Source organism: Sus scrofa, chromosome 3 (genome assembly GCF_000003025.6).
Source record: "Sus scrofa isolate TJ Tabasco breed Duroc chromosome 3, Sscrofa11.1, whole genome shotgun sequence".
NCBI classification, from domain to species: Eukaryota; Metazoa; Chordata; class Mammalia; order Artiodactyla; family Suidae; genus Sus; species Sus scrofa.
The window spans coordinates 126,334,320-126,347,160 of NC_010445.4; positions in this window are offsets into that span (position 1 = coordinate 126,334,320).

The following is a 12,841-nucleotide window of genomic DNA, read 5'->3' on the forward strand; positions in this document are numbered from 1 at the left end:
TCCCCTTGATCCTGCATTTGAAGTATTCCTGGGTGTCTATCTCTTCTATCCAGGAGCCGTCTGCAAAATAGTTAAAGGCTGATGTGGTCCAGCATAGACCAGGAGGAACAGGTGCCAGCCGGCCGGCTTTGCCAGTGAGCAGTGGCTGAACCTACGCCCTGAATCTCTCCGTCAGCCACGTGAGGACAGGCTCATTCCCGCGTCACCTGCTGGGACGTGTGGATTTCACAGTGCAACTCAGAGCCATCACATAATCATGACGTTGTTGTTAACATTTATTGAGCAGTCATTATACAACTACGGATGTGATAAATTCATGGAGTAATAAAAAAAAACCTAAAAAAAATTTATTGAGCACTTACTAAGTGCTGAGCCTATGAACGACTTTGGGGCCCGTAACGCACCGATGGGTGTAATCACTATTTCCACTGAGACGTAACGGAAGTGGGGATCAAAGTGACTGTCACACACACGGTGAGGGGGGAGCCGGGATGCAGACCCGGGCGCCCCATCATGAGGCTGGTGCTCTAACCTTCTGTTGTTTCTCTTTAAAAGAAAAAAAAATTGGAATATGCACCCTGGACTCCATTCAAAAAAGATAGAAAAGCACATATTCTATTTAGAAACGCTTCTGTCTAAACGAATAGCCACATGTGCGCACAAGCTTTCGTTACGGGGAAAATAAGCCTGTCGTGGCCCCTCGTCTCCAGATGCTGCAGCGGTGACGACGAGCATTCGTCACCTACGGGGTGTCAGACCACTGCCCACTGTCAGGTATCTAGCTAAGAAATGGTGCAGAGAGGCTAAGGAGCGTCCCTGATGCCACAGAGCTAAGAGGAGGCAAAGCTGAGATTTGAACTGCCACCTCTCTGACTTGGAAGCCCAAGGAGACCCTCACGTTGGAATTAAATTTTCCCTCTGGTTTTCAGGCAGAAAACTGGGCAGGGGAGGGCGCAGAGACTGAGAAGGGGCCAGAGAAGCAGGGTGTGTGCTTGGCGGCAGGAGCCCTCTTTCCAGGCTCTTCCGGCACCATCTGCTCTGGACCCTGCATCTCCCACCTGCCGTTCCCGTGATGGACGGGCTCCATCTGGTCAGTTCGCACAGCACTTGGGTTGCAGACTCAGAGACACTGGGACCCCGGGGGGGCTCGGTGACTGGCCCAAGGTCACACAAGCAATCCCAGCAGCTCGAGGTGAGCACCCCCCGCTCCCCGATCCTGGCCCGGGCTCTGCTCCCGCCTGATAGACGCGCCAGTCCCCGGAGGCGGGCGGGCAGATGAGCACTTTCTTCGTCTCGCTTCTCCCGATTCTGTGCCCTTTGGTCCCCCTGGGAACAGGCTGACATTCACCATGATTAGCTCGCTTCCCCCTCTTCCTGCAGCCAAGAGCTAATTGTCCTGATTTCCTTCCAAGAATGGTCTCTCTGAATAGCCTTCGCAGGCACAATTAGGCAGGTTCAGCCTGGCTTTCACACTCCAGTTCTGCAAAAATCAAATCAGCCAGGAAGTGGAGCCTCTCGGAAGTTCTCTGAGAGCTCCTTTGTGTGGGGAACAAAGCGCACACATAATTACCTGCTTAGCTGATGAGCACTGGACCCCAGAGCCCTGCTCGCAGGAGAGCCAGCCCGCCAACCCACCCCCACCCCGACCCCCTCAAGCCCCCATCCTTCCGCCACCCCGCCCGCCCTGTTGGCAGCTGCGCCTGAAAGCAGCTGGCAGCACACCTGGCTCTAGGATGTGCCATGGGGTGGCGATGCCCCTGGTCCCTTCCCCTGGTCAGGCCGGGCCAGCTGCAGCCACAGGCCATTCGTGAGGACCTAGAGAGGCCCAGCTGTGACATGCTGGAGCAGCGGACCGCTCCAGAGCAGCAGGCCCAGTCGCCTCCTTGTAAAGGTGGAGCATCTGCAGTCGGAGAGGGGAGGCATCCCGCCCAAGTTCACGTAGCAAGTCCAGGCAGAGCCCCCACACAGCACCGAGCCTCCCAGCAGGTGTGCCTGCCTCGTGCTGACCATACGGCTGGTTGGAGACGCAGTCATCTTGGCCACAAAAAAGTAGAGGCTTCCAGCCAACTCAAGGAAATTGTTTCCTCTCCTAAACTGGTGCGTGCATCAGATCGTTGACAGGCCGAGGAAACTGTGGCCCCTACTTTTCCTGGGGACAGAGAGGGGGTCCTTTATCCCCAGCGGAAGGAACCAAGATCCAGGAGGAACCGGGTCAACTCAGAAAGCCAATAAATGGCAGAGCCACGACTCAGCCTGTGTTCCCTGATTCCTGGACCAGGGCTCACTCTGATATCAGCAACCCCAACCCCCACACGCTGTAGCTAAGGAGGCGGCACCCTGATTGGGTGGAGAGCCCATGCCGCAGACGGGGGCGGTTCCAGATCATTCCACTAGCCACCAACTTTGAGGCTCAGCCGCTTGAGAGAGACCGGTCCAAGAGAAGGATCCCTGGCTATCATTCGGCTCTTCTTGGGGGTGGGGTGGGGTGCACCTGCAGCCGGCTTGTGCACATTCCCCAGCCAGGGACTGAACCCACACCACAGAAGCAACCCGAGCTGCTACAGTGACAACGCCAGATCCTTAACCTGCTGTGCCACAGAGGAATTCCAGAAGTGGGCTTCTTTTTGAACCTGCACCTGGGTGAGGCTCTCGCCTCTTCGCACCTCCGTCCCTTGTCTGTAAAACAGCGATGGTGCCACCCGCCTCCAGGGCTGGGAGAGTGTCTGGTCTGGGCTGTGTGCAGCAAGGGTCATGCTCTTGTGCCTTCGGGAGACGCCCACTGCCCACCTCTCAGCGACCAATAAAGGCCCCGAGCAGTCTTGTAAGGAGACCCGCTGAACCCGTTCACTCCAGCGATCCCTAAAGCTCATTCTGCCCAGAGCTCTTTTTTCTGGTTGCACCAGTAAGAGCCTGCCTTGGAAAACATCACTGGAGTTCCCGGTGTGGCTCAGCAGGTAAGACCCTGACTAGTATCCATGAGGATGCAGATTCAATCTCAGTAGCCTCACTCAGTAGGTTAAGGATCTTGTGTTGCTGTGGCTGTGGCGTAGGCCGGCAGCTGTAGCTCCGATTCGACCCCTAGCCTGGGAACCTCCATGTGCTGCAGGTGCGGCCCTAGAAAAGACAAGAAGACAAAAAAAAAAAAAAAAAAAAAAAAGAAAGAAAGAAAAGTGAAGACAGTTATTACATGTCACCTTGTATCAAATACTGTGCTGACCGTTTTCGTAAATGTTACTATATTTAATTCTTGGAGATGGGTGATTACCTTGATTTTATAGATGAAAACAAATTTCAAGGCTTAGCGCATCCAAGTCATTTAACTTTTCTGGGCTCAGTTTCCCCATCTGCAAAATGGTAGCAATAGATCTTCGCAGGTCGTTAAGAGAGTAAGGGTGTGATATACGTAAAACAGTTAGCGGAGTCCTGGCACAGCAAAAGGGCTTCATCACCCTTGCTCATCGTCCGGCTCAAGTTCATGTGGCTTTTTAAGTGGTGGCCAACCCAGGATTTGAACCTATGAACCTTGCATCATCTTACAGCCTCATATCCCCCACTGGGGATATGCAAGAGTGAAGGAGGGGTCTCAGCTATGTTTTCCAGCCCCTGCCTATCCTCCTTTCTCCTTGAGCTTTGGGACATGAAGGCGGCTTGTTCCCAAGCCACCCGGGTCCCAATCCTGCCCGTAACCTGGGTGATGATTAAACAGATCATTTAGACTCAGCCTTGGGATCTGGGGGCCTCCCTCCCTTCAACTTATCCAGAGGGTGAGATTAGCATGCAATTGTGGTATCTGCCTACGAATTTCATTTTCTGTGTCTGGAGTAATAGGGCCTCTTGAACTATCATGCTAATTTAAATTCAAATAACAACCAGCTTAGCGTGTGAGTGGAGTTGGGGCAGAACCCCTGCTCTGAGCACCGCCTGGCTGCTCAGCCCAGAGATGAGCTCTCGGCTTCCAGGGGCGCAGCCTCCAGCACCAGGTCATTCAGCTGTGACCAGGCTGAAACCACACTGACCCAACCTGGGCTGGCCCTTCTTGGGCAGCTTCACCTCTAGAGAACTGACTAGTATTTAGAACAGTGACCCATAAAGACTGGTGCCCCTGGGGCCTGGTGGGAGTGTTAGTCCTTCGGATGGGGCAGGATCTTGGCTTCTTTCATTAATTCCTCATTTGCATCATCACACTCTTAGCCCAAGAGACGGATGTCAGTTTTAAATGAAGACCAAATCTGGCCCAACATTTTCTTTCTTTCTTTTTTTTTTTCTGTCTTTTTAGGGCCGCACCCACGGCATATGGAGGTTCCCAGGCTAGGGGTCCAATTGGAGCTGTAGCCGCTGGCCTACATCACAGCCACAGCAACCCAGGATCCAAGCCACATCTGCAAACTACACCACAGCTCACGGCAACACTGGACCCTTAACCCACTGAGCGAGGCCAGGGATCGAACCTGTGTCCTCATGGATGCTAGTCAGATTTGTTAACCACTGAGCCACGACGGGAACCCCTGGCCCTACTCTCTAGTCATATCTACGACTAAGAGGTGAGTGGGGGTGGGTGACATCTTCAAAGAGGTCTATGGCTCCAAATAGGACAAGACCCACTTTCTTGCTGAGTGATGCTCTCAATTCAGGCTTGAGTGGTTGAAGAGCTGGGTGCAGTGGTCACCATGTGCCCTCCCCTGGTGCCAAGACAACGAATGTGGCTCCTTGGGCATCTCTGGCTTAGCCCCATGGACCCAGGGGACACCCGAGGGACCCCAGGGGGCTGCTGCAACATCTCACCCTTCCCAAGCTCAAGCTTTGGGAATCAGGGATGAGGAGGACTGAGGGCCCAAGTTTGGATCTGCCCATGTGCAGGTCATGTGATAAGAGCATTTTGGGGCATTCCCATCGTGGCTCAGTGGTTAACGAATCCGACTAGGAACCATGGGGTTGCGGGTTTGATCCCTGGCCTTGCTCAGTGGGTTGAGGATCCGGCGTTGCCGTGACCTGTAGTATGGGTTGCAGATGCAGCTCAGATCCCTCGTTGCTGTGGCTCTGGCGTAGGCCAGTGGCTATAGCTCCAATTGGACTCCTAGCCTGGGAACATCCCTATGCCGCGGGAGCAGCCCTAGAAAAAGCAAAAAGGAAAAAGAAAAAAAAAGCGTTTTGGAGGTGAAGCGATGACAAAAGCCGGATTGCAGCCAGCTGCAGAGAAAAGGGAGGCTAGGAGGGGACAAGACCCAAACGATGTTACCGTCTTTCCAGGCTCAGCTCAATGCTGCCGCCTCTAGGAAGCCTTCCGTATGGCCCTCTTCCTCTCAAGGCTACTTCACCTCACAGTCTCGCTGGCTGCCCCCACCCTGTGAGCTGGGTGCCCCCTGAGAGTGGGGACTCTTTGTCACCCCAGCATCCTAGCACCCAGTAGGCACTTTGGAAACCTTAGCTCTTCTCTCTCCCTCCTCCAATCACAGAAGGAAATTCTGAGACCTTCCCCAAAACTCTGTTCTCCCACTTAATGAATTATTCCTCCCCAAACAATTGTTTCTGTATTGCTGTGCGAAGATTATTAGCATAATGATGAGCCCTAATATTGCATTAATTTGGTTGTGAATTATTTGTATTGTCACAGTCATTAACTCAGCGACTGCAATTGTGCTTTAATTTAATCTAGCTCCTTCCGCAGTCTGTCAAAACCTCCAGAAATAATGTAACCCAGAACCTCGTTTCAGAACAGACTGAATATCAAATTTATGGAATTTATGGAAATCTTCCTGCAGTGACCGCCCTCTGGAGTGAGGAAATCCAAAGACAGCAGGTGGACAGGTGAGTCCAGGGCAGAGCCGACGCTCTCTGCCTGTCACGCGAGGAGCTGGTTCTCAGGGTCCCTCAGCCCCTCCCAACCCCAAGGACCTCAAGGGCAAGAATTGGGTGGGATTCATCTCTCTTCCCTCGCAGGGCTCAGACGATACAGCACACAGCATGGCGGTGCTCGAAAAGTGGTGGAACAGTAGCCCAGGAAGGAAGAAATGACGCAGCCCCCAGCAGCTCTTCTTTCCGCCCCCAGCAGGGACAGGTAACGTGAGGCTCTCTCCAGCTCACGCCATGAGCCCAGTCCCAGCCTAGGCTGCAAAGGCTGGAGAAAAGCTGGGGGGAAGCCTGGGCTGAAAAGAATTCATCTGGCTTCTCACCACGGGGGTTCACAATCTTTGTGCTTGAACCAAATGTGACTTCTTGCTTGCTATGTTGCTGGTGGCTGACACTGGCTAGCTGTCCTCCAAGAACCTCCTAAGGCAGCCTTTATTCCTCGGCTGACCCAGCTCAGAGACCTCACTGCTGTGCCAGAAGCAGAGCACAGATCAGCTTGCAGGGAAGACTCACATTAGCCAGGCTCAAGTGGCTGATGTATAAACCTGAAGCCACATCTTTTATTGACAATGAACAACTGAGGTGTGACAAGGACTGGGCTACTTTCTCCTAGAGACGCAGTCTTCCCAGTCCTCTCTCTGGACAGGGTCACAGGGCCAGGTGATCCCAGGGGACCTCGCCGGGCCCCTGTGCAGCTCTCGTCTCTTGCTCCCTGCAATGGTGGAGGCTTCCTAGTCCTCCAAGCTGAAGCTCAGGCCCCACCTCCTATCCCTGGGGCCAAGATCACTGCCCTTTCACTTCTCTTCCATTGCAGCCCCTCCCCCTGGGGCTGTGGGCTCGGAAGTCTGCTCCAGAATCCAGAGTGCTCCCTCCCCTCCCACTTAGGGAAGGCTCTGGAACTGGTTACTGAATGAAGGGAGGGGCGGGCCTCTCTACCTCCCTTCTCTCCTCCTGCAGGTGAGCACTTCCAGGCGGCAAATAGACCGGGGGGGCGGGGTGTCCTCAGCCCTGCAGGGATGATTCGAATGCCCCTCATTCCAGAGGAAACTCGGCTGGACCGTGCCCCTCCCACCATCAAGGACCACCCAGTGTGCCCCTTTCTTTGCCCAGAGCCTTCACCCAGCTTCCCGTAGGTCTCACAGGCCTGGCAGCTGTCCCCCCTCTAAGCGGACTGCACATGTCTCTGCTACAAAATAGACTGACTTGAAATTGAGCTTCGAGAGCCGCTGTATTTCCAAGGTCTAGGCGCTGGGGTGGCTCCCGGGATCTCCCTACAGACCCAGGCGATCCCCGGCCCTTTGGGATGGATTCTTTGGATGCAGATGATCTGGTTTAGGAGACGACCTGTGTGACTTTGCACAAGTTGCACAGCCTCTCTGGGCCACAGCCCCCTTCTCCTTAAAGCAGAACCAGTGAGAATTGACGGCATAATGACACCTCCCAGGGGGCACGGGGGGGTCCCTTGCCCTGGCTCAGCATCACTCCCCCAGCTGGGGGACTGACTCTGAGAATTCTGCAGGGTCCTGCAGGAGGTCCCACGGGCTGGAGGGACAGTAAAGAGAGCAGGTGTCCCCCAGGGCGGGCCAATGGCTCGCAGCGCCCTGCTCTGGGGCTGCTGCCAGTCAAATGAAAATCAGGGGTGTTGAGGCAGAAAGGAAACACCTCAGCCTGAAATAGAAGAGGGCAGGGGGTCTGAAAAAGTGGAGGAAATCTCTAGAACTGGGCTGCCAGTGTGGCGCAGGAGACCAGGCCTTCTGCCCAGCCCCTCACTCGACGGTAAGGAGTCCCAGGCGTGGCAGGAAGGACAAACGGAGCTCGGGGTAAGAAGGCCCGGGTCCACCCCACCCCTCTGAGCTGACTCACTGGCAGGATGGGGGGGGATCCTTCTGCCTGCAGAATAAAGACACAGGGAGGAGAAAACTCTGCCCCGGAAGCCGGGTTGAAATTTAACACACACAGATGTGCCAAATATTTAGCTTATTGATTTCTCTGTAACTTATCTTATCTTCGCGAGACTCCACCCCATTGGAGAATTTAAACACGCCAACTAAAGATACCCCACTGGCATGAGCCTTGCAGCCTGAACACAGAAGAGGAACTGGCATAGCCCATGTTTCCTTCCAGAAACTGCCTCAGGATTTCCCATCATGGCTCAGTGGTTAAGGAACCCGACTAGTATCCATAAGGACTTGAGTTCGATCCCTGGCCTCGTCATTGGGTTAAGGATCCGGCGTTGCCATGGGCTGTGGTGTAGGTCGCAGACACAGCTTGGATCTGGCCTTGCTGTGGTTATGGTGTAGGCCGGCAGGTGTAGCTCTAATTTGAGCCCTAGCCTGGGCACTTCCATATGCCACAGGTGTGACCCTGAAAAGACAAAAGACAAAGAAAAAAAGAAAAGAAACTACCTCAAAGATAGCCAGGAGCAAAAGCCACGACCCCCACCTACATCCTACACAAAAAAATAACTAAAAAGTAAATCATGGGCCTAAATATAAAAGCTAAAGCTGGAGTTCCCCTGTGGTGCAGTGGGTTAAGGACCTGGCGTTGTCACTATAGCAGCTCTGGTCACTGCTATGGCGAGTTTGATCCCTAGTGTGAGAACTCGCACAGGCCGTAGGTGCAGCCCCCCCAATAAAATCTAAAGCTACTAAGCTTCTAGAAGAAAATATAGGAGAAAATACTCATGATCTTGGGCGTTGGGAAGAATTTCTTAAACAAGACACAAAAAACACAAAAAAGGCAGAAAGAAAGGAAGAAGTTCAACTTCACTCAAATTAAAAACCAAGGAGTTCCCGTTGTGGCTCAGCAGGTTAAGAACCTGACTAGTATCTGAGGATGCAGTTCGATCCCTGGCCTCACTCAGTGGGTTAAGGATCTGGCGTTGCCGTGAGCAGTGGTGTAGGTTGCAGACGCGGCTCAGATCCTGCATGGCTGAGGCTGTGGCATGGCAGCTGCAGCTTTGATTCAACCCCTGTGTCTGCAACTTCCACATGCTGTGGTGCGGCCCTAAAAATAAAACAATTAAAATTAAAAAAAAAAAACACTTTGATTTTCAAGACACTGAAGAAAATGAAAAGGGAAGGCAGAGACTGGAGAAAATAGTCACGAATCATATTTCCAGAAAAGACTGATGTCTAGAACATATAAAGGACACTTACAACTTAATAAGATGGAGTTTGAAAAGACAATTAGCAAAGACGCACAAGGTCATGGGTCATTAGAGAAATGTATAGTAAGACTCTAAGGGGGGAGTTCCCATCGTGGCTCAGCGGTAAAGAACCTGAATAGGATCCATGAGGACTTGGGTTCGATCCCTGGCCTTGCTCAGTGGGTTAAGGATCTGGCATTGCCGTGAGCTGCAGTGTAGGTCACAGATGCGGCTCAGATCTGGCGTTGCTGTGGCTGTGGTGTAGACTAGTAGCTGCAGCTCTGGTTGGACCCCTAGCCTGGGAACACCCAGATGCCGTGGGTGCGGCCCTAAAAAAAAGGGAAAGAAAACTATGGGGGATGCATGTGACCCCCACTTAGGAGGCTAAAATCCGGAAGACTGGCCATTCGAGGATGTGAGCAACCAAGAGCTCTCACATGGCTTTCACGTGCTCGCGGGCAGGTAAAAGGGACAGTGCCTTTGGGGAAGAGTTTGGCAGTTTCTTCAAAGTTACCCGCATACCTACCACAGCACCAGCCAGTCTGCATGTGGGTTGTCTGCCCGAGAGGAATGAAAGCTTACATCCAGGAGTTCCTGTTGTGGCTCAGTGGGTTAAGAACCTGACATAGTGTCCTCAAGGATGAGGGTTCGATTCCTGGCCTCGCCTGGTGGGTTAAGGATCCAGCGTTGCTGTGAGCTGTGGTGTAGGTTGCAGAAGCGGCTTGGACCCCGCATGGCTGTGGCCGTGGTGCAGGCCGGCAGCGGTAGCTCCAATTCAGCCCTTAGCCTGGGAACCTCCATATGCCACAGGTGCGGCTCTAAAAAGCAAAAGAGAAAACGACAACAGTAACAATCACACCCACCGCCTTAGCTGCCCTCCCTGAGCCTCCCCGTTCTCAGTAGAACTGCCTCTCCCGATGATGAGTGGGCATCAGCAATGACACCCGGAACTATTAGCTCAGCAAAGGCACCTACAAGTGTGTGACAAGGGGGCTGTCGTCACCCTCTCCCTGGGGCCGCCTCTGATTCCCGCAAGCAGAATGGTCTCCAGGACCACCTGCCACATCTTGATTCCCATGTGAGCCGGAGCGTGGAGAAGCTGGCTGTGTAGACAGGGCTGCCTTGCATCCAGAGTTCCAGCCTCCGGGAGACTATTCTCGTTCCAATTCAGAATGCCTGGCTCCGGGCGCAATGGGCTTTTTGTCCCAAGGATGTAATTTCTATTTTGATTCCACTCGACACTTAATGAAATGACTTTCAGACACCACGCCGTGGGTCTGAGTTATGAAACCACATCTTCTGGATCCTCGAGGCAGCACAGTAACCGGCCCCCTCTTGTTTCGGGAGTCGCCTGGCGTCTCCCTCCCGAGGCGGGGGTGCTGAGCCCAGGGTTTTGAGGTGCCGAGCATCCCCTGGGGGCCCAGGCCACAGCGTGGAAGCTCCGCTCCCTCCACCCAGGGCCCGCGCCCCGCCGCTTCTGGCTGGACTGTGACAGCAGCCTCCGGCAGCCTCCTGCCCACTGTCGCCCTCTCTCCCATCCAGTGCTGTTCATGCTGCGGATCAAAAGCATTCCCGGAGACAGGAAATCAATGGGGAGGGTGGCAAACAGCATTTTCAGGAAAACAAATGAGAGAGCAGGGACTGGAAGGTGCTGGAAAGCATCCGGCGTGGGACAAGCGACGGCTGTTTCAGGACACACAGGCCGCGGTGGCCACCAGGCCCTGTGCCGGGAACGGAAGACCAAAAGATGCCGCTCCCGCCCAGGACCTTCGAGCTTCCAGAAGGCACACCTGATCGGGTCGCTCCCCAGCTAGACCTCAGCGGCTTTGGGGACAGAATTCACATCCCTCCGGGGTGGGGGGGCACAGAAAGCCCCTGGAAACCTGTCCCCTGTCCCTCTCATCCCACCCCCACCCCTGCTAGATGGCAGGGGGGTCCGGACCGCCCTGCCCCCTTGGCACTCAGTTTATGGCCAGGACTCAAGGGCAGGACCCCGTAAGTGACGTGTGACGTCACAGGCCATCTCCTAGGGGGGTCCACACCACCTGCTGACCCCTTCTCGGCTAAGCCAACTTCCTGGATTCTACAGAAGCAAAGATATATTTCTGGAAGCCTTCCATCCAAAAGGAAGTAGAAGCCCCACAATTGCTCTGTAGCTTGGCTATTAAAAATAGGAATTGCACCCACACGCAGGAAGAGTTTGTTGTGGACCACGGAAGGGCCAGAGTCACAAGGTCACCTGTGTGTTTGGGGAGAGGAAGCTGCTGGGCTCATGAGCTGACTGTTGCGGAGGCAGGCAGCTGTCGGCAGCTGGAGCCACAGCCCCAAGGCCCAGAAACCCCCAGAACCACAGGGATGCCACACGCTGCCCTGCCAACGGCTTCATAAAACCCAGTTCCCGCCACATCATGTGAGCATTTGGACAAGCACAGGTTCCAAAGAAAATTGCAAAAGAAATCAATTGTGCATTAACGAGCAGAGGGGAGACCTCGGCACCGACCTGGGAAGAACCCAAGATCTCTGGCGCCAGCTGGCCAGCTGGCCCGGCCCTGAGCTTGGCGACACTTGTGGAAGGAAGCCCGCCTCCGTTCGGGTGTCTGGCTCTGAAGGCCTGAAGCTCCGGTCACAGGACAGTCTCCAGGAGGCCCTGTGAGCAAGCAGAGCCTCTGCAGCCACAGGTTAGAGGGGAGGGGGGGGGGAGGAAGTGGCCACCCCCTCGGGGCGGTCAGGGCCTCCACAGCATTATCCACCGTCATTAATCCCCAGCCCTGTGACCCCCTGCTCCTGTGTCAGAGACAGAGGCCTCCCCCAGGCCATTCCCTCCCTCACTCATTCAATTAACACTGGAAAGAATCCAGGAGCTCCTGCAGTGGCTCAGCAGGTTAAGATTCTGACTAGTATTCATGAGGATACAGGTTCGATCCCTGGCCTGGCTCAAGGGGTTAAGGATCCAGTGTTGCCGTGAGCTGTGGTGTAGGTCGCAGACGAGGCTCAGATCTGGTGTTGCTGTGGCTGTGGTGCAGGCCGGCAGCTGTCGTTCCAATTCAACCCCTAGCCTGGGAATCTCCACATGCCTCAGGTGTGGCCCTAAAAAGACAAACGAGCAAAAAAAAAAAAAAAAAAAAAATTTCCGGAGGATACAGGTTTGATCCCTGGCCTGGCTCAGGGGATTAAGGATCCGGCATTGCCGGGAGCTGTGGTGTAAGCCGGCAGCTGCAGCTCTGATTCCATCCCAGCCTGAGAACTTCCAGATGCCGCAGGTGTGGCCCTAAAAAGAAAAAAAGAAACAAACAAACAAAACCCAAGCATTTGAAAGAATCCAGACTGCCAGGCCTGTGCCAGATGCTAGCTGATGATAACAAGGGGACAATTAGACCCCATTCCTGCCCTCAGGGGACTCACTGCCCCTGGCGGGGGAGCTGGGGAGGTCAGAGGAGGGAAGACCTCTTTTGGGGGCAGGGGCCGGGGTGTGGGGGGGTGCAGCGAGGGAGAGGGGAGGGGAGGAGGCTCCCTCTTCTGGCCACACGAGGGATAGCAGGCCTTCCTGCCTCCCTGCACCCAGGGCCTGGATTTATGACCTAGAGAGGCCGGGGTAGGGGGGAGGTGCCCGTCACCGGAAACAGAAAATGGCAAGCGTCTTAGGGGTGCAGTTTGGCTAGTGTTGGTGGGAGTCCCCATGGAGAGGTCTCTGAAGTCCGGAGAGGGCTGCGATTCCAGACAAGTGTGCAGAGGCCCCAGGGAGCAACGCTGCAGGAGGAGGTAGGGGGCCAGGGGGAGGCGAAGGGGACTGAGAAGAAGCCTCCAGAGCAGCAGGTGTGGGTTCACAGAGCCAAGGGGACACTGGTG